General features: G+C 41.2%; 1 protein-coding gene across 1 annotated transcript in view; it reads left to right on the top strand.

Annotated features, from left to right (window-relative positions):
* The window catches only part of GSDME (gasdermin E), a 45,201-nt gene that overhangs the window by 36,119 nt on the left and 4,768 nt on the right, over window positions 1–4,314 (top strand). The window lies entirely within an intron of this gene.

The following is a 4,314-nucleotide window of genomic DNA, read 5'->3' as shown; positions in this document are numbered from 1 at the left end:
AGAGCTGGCAAACCAGCCCCGTCTCTTAGGCCCCACAACTTCCCTTTGAGGTGATATTAGTCAGGGCACTGAGTTCCTCATATATTCAGGGTTCCTCCCCGGCACCACACAGGAACAGAGGCCCAGGGTTCTTCAGATTTTAAGTAATTAGAAGAGAGAGTGCCTGTCCCAGATCTGTATGCTGCTGAATGTATGCTCTAGGTCTTATTCCAAGTCATGGATAAAAGTTTTGACTCAGACAGGACATACAACAGAGTCCAATAGAGACCTTACTCCAATGCTAACATCAGTGTATAACGGTCTTTAAATGCAGGCCTTCTGTCAGGCGCTAATTCACAGGCCAGTGTTCTCCAGCTTGTGAGAAGCCTTTTCTTCACACCTTGTTACTTACTGAAATCAATAGGTTGGATTAGTGATCTCGAACGTGTAGCACATGGCCAACATGGCGCATGTGCCACAGTCCCCTCCCCCTGGTCCTGGACACAGCCCCAAATTCTCTGCAACCTTGTCTACAGGTAGCTACTTGGAGGTGACACATAACATGAGACTTACTTGCTGTTTCTGAGCTGAGAGTTCAGGGGTAGTAAAACCTTTAAGTGCAGCTGCAAATATCTGCAGCTAATCCCTAAACCAGAGATGCCCTTTCGCATCTCTCTCAACTGAGGTCCATTTCCATGTCAGTCACTGTGGAGGTCAGATCAGGGTCAGGCTCATTCACTAGTGCTCTCGTTAACCCTCAGCCCTTCTGAGTTGGCCTTGTCTCCCCTCCAGCCGTCTTCTCTCCTTAGAATCTAGGGAAAGTGCCGGAACAGAAAATGGCCTCTTTTTGAGTCCAATTTCCAACTCTCTAAATAATACCAGTTTTTGGCTTTATAGGGCTTAACTTGTTTTTCATTGAGATGTAATTGGCATAAAGTTATATTGATTCGGGTATACAACACAATGATCTGATATTTCTGTATATTGCTACATCATCACAATATGTCTAGTTAACATCCATCACTGTACACAGTTACAATTTTTTTTCTTGTGTTGAGAACTTTTAAGATTTCCTCTTAGCAACTTTCAAATATGCAATATAGTATTATTAACTATAGTCACGTTGTATATTACATCCCTGTGACTTATTTTATAACCGAAAGTTTGTACTTTCAAACTGCCTTCACTCATTTGGTACCCCCCGCCCCGCCCCCCACATACATCTGTCAACTACCAATCTGTTCTTTTTAGTTCCTCATGTGAAATCATATAGTATTTGTCTTTCTTGGCATAATGCTCTCAAGGTCCAACCATTTGCCAAAGTTGTCAGAAATGGCAAGATTTTTTTTTATGGCTCAGTGATATCCCCTTGTATATGTATACCACATCTTCGTCCACTGATGGACACTTTTCTTCAGTATCTTAGCTATTGTAAGTAATGCTGCAGTGAATATGGGGGTGCATATATCTTTTCAAGTTCACGTTTTCATTTTCTTTGGATAAACACCCACGAGTGGAATTACTGGATCATATGGAGTTTTATTTTTAATTTTTTGAGGACCCTCCCTAGTGTTTTCCATCGTGGCTACACCAATTGACATTCCCACCAACAGTGCACAAGGGCTTCCTTTCCTCCACATTTTGGCCAGCATTTGTTATTTCTTATCTATATTTGATGGTAGCCATTCTAACAGGTGTGAGGTGGTATCTCATTGTGGTTTTGATTTGCATTTCCCTGATGAGTGACGTTGAGCACCTTTTTATGTATCTCTTGGCCGTCTGTATGTCTTCTTTGGAAAAATGTCTATTCATATCCTCTGCCCATTTTTTAATTGATTGTTGTTGTTTTTTTGCTTGAATTGTTATGAGTTCTTAATATATACCCTTGTCAGACATATGATGTACAAATATTTTTCCCCCCCATTGGGTAGGTTGCCTTTTCATTTTGTTGATGGTTCCTTTTGCTATGCAGAAATTTTTTAGCTTGACGTAGCCCCACTTGTTTATTTTGCTTTTGTTGCCTTTGCTTTTAGTATCGAATCAAAAAATCACCAAGACCAATGTCAAGGAGCTTACTGCCTATATTTTCCTAGTACCCATGTTTTCTTTTAGAAGTTTTATGGTTTTAGCTATTATGTCCAAATCTTTGATCTATTTTGAGTTAATTTTGTATATGGTGTAGGTAATGGTCCAGTTTTCCCAACACCATTTACTGAAGAGAGTCCCCATTGTGTATTCTTACCTCCTTTGTCGAAAAAATAATTGACCATTTATATGTAGGTTTATTTCTGGGCTCTCTATTCTGATCCATTGATCTATATGTCTGTTTTTATGCCAATACCATGCCGTTTTGATTACTATGGCCTTGCAGTATAGTTTGAAATCGGGGAGTGTTTTGCCTCCAGCTTTGTTCTTCCTTCTCAAGGTTACTTTGTCTATTTGGATTCCTCTGTGATTCCATACAAATTCTAAGATTGTTTGTTCTATTTCAGTGGTAAACGTCATTGGAATTTTTATAGGAATTGCACTGAATCTGTAGATTGCTTTGGGTAGTATGAACATTTTACAATATTAATTCTTCAAATGTATAAGCACAGAGTAACTTTCCATTCACTTGTGCTTTCGGTGTATGAGTGTTTCCCCTCTTTGGTTAAACGTATTCCTAGGTAATTTATTCTTTATGATGCAGTTGTACATGGGATTGTTTTCTTAATTTCTTTTTCTGATTGTTCATTATTAGTGTATAGAAATGCAACAGATTTTTACATATTGATTTTGTATCCTGCAACTTTACTGAATTTATTAGTTCTAATGGTTTTTTTGGCGGAATCTTTAGGATTCTCTCTATATCATAATATTTCATTTGCAAGTAGTGACTTGACTTCTTTTCCAATTTGGATGCCTTTTATTTCCTTTCCTTGCCTAATTGTTCAAAGCTAGGTGTTTAGGGGGCTTGTCTCTCTGGTGTAGGTCTTAAAGTTGGGGTGCCCCATGTGAAGTTGCCAAACTGAGGGTTTATTCCATGAGTGTGTCTCAGCCTTTCCTGCCTTGTTCGATGTGGGTTTTTTCTTGTTCACCTGATGTGTAGGTGTCACTCCAGTTCTTGGGTTTTTCTCCGAGGAAACTGTTTTATTGTAATTGTGGATTCGGTGCTTCGTGGGAGGAGGTGAGTTCAGGATCATCTTCCTACATCACTATCTTGAAGTATCTTCCTCGTGCTTAACTTTTTGAAAGCTCTTCAGTCCTAGCAGCTGACCTGTCGCCTGGAATACTTCCTCCACCACTTTCTGACCTTAAGCGTGAACTCCCCAGGTCTCGTTTGTAAAACAGAGTCAGATTATGGAAGAGCAATCAAAATAAATCACTTCAATTCAAGAAGCACTGAAAAAGCCTGTACTATGTTTCAGGCACTGCCAGGTGCTGGAGGTAGGAGATAATCATCATCCTCACACTCAAAGAAATTACAGTCAAGTAGTAAAATTAGTAGTTAAGTTCTGTAACACACATACTGTTCTTTCATCCCTGTGTCCCTAGCACCATGCTTAAAATAGTGAATGACCACTTGAGTAACACAGAATGAAAGCACTTCTAAGAATAAGGGATGGTGATGATTACCTGGGATTCAGGAGCCACCTGAAAAGTTAGGGAATGAAAGCATGAACCAGTCATTGTGACAGTGGCTCAGGCAGGATTTCGTTACGTCCCAGGTGACTTTGTCCCAGCCATTCCCAACCCTGTGATCTTTCCACTAGGTCAGGTCACATGTACTTAGGGTCTTCATGTTCCTGATTTGAGATAAGAACCTCCTTGAGAATTTGTCAAGCACTGGACATTCTCTGTAGGCAAATACTTAAATGCAGTTTTAGGGGGTTCTCTAGCAGCAGCATCCCCAGGGAAGCCCCATCCTAGCAGCCTTTCTCTGCTGGGAACAGGCCATGTTTCATTGTACTGCTGGGTCACAGCCTCAGTGACATGCCGCCATTTATAAATAAGGCTGCTAATGAATGCAGAAGATGGAGGGAGTTCATAAGTGGTCCCGGGACCAGATCACTGAACAGGTGACTCTTTTTTCTCTTTGGCCTTTTCAGCTCAAAGGTTGTATCACTAGAGAGTGGGTCCTTTTAGGAACTGCATCTATTTTGCCTTGGCAGGTATCTAAAATCCATTTTGAATGACGCTAACCTGGATTTCTTTTCCCTATGGCTTGGCAGAGTCTTTCTGGTGCAGCACCCGGCGTCACGCAGCTCTGCACCAACTCCCTCTGCTGAGCTGGCAGTGGTCCAGGGGCATAGTCCTGGGCTCAGGCGGTTCAGCCCTCTATCGGGCCACGTTGCA

This window comes from Pteropus vampyrus, unplaced genomic scaffold, assembly GCF_000151845.1.
Source record: "Pteropus vampyrus isolate Shadow unplaced genomic scaffold, Pvam_2.0 Scaffold69, whole genome shotgun sequence".
Classification (NCBI taxonomy): domain Eukaryota; kingdom Metazoa; phylum Chordata; class Mammalia; order Chiroptera; family Pteropodidae; genus Pteropus; species Pteropus vampyrus.
The sequence above is the reverse complement of the archived record's forward strand: the minus strand, read 5'-3'. Positions and strand labels throughout refer to the sequence as shown.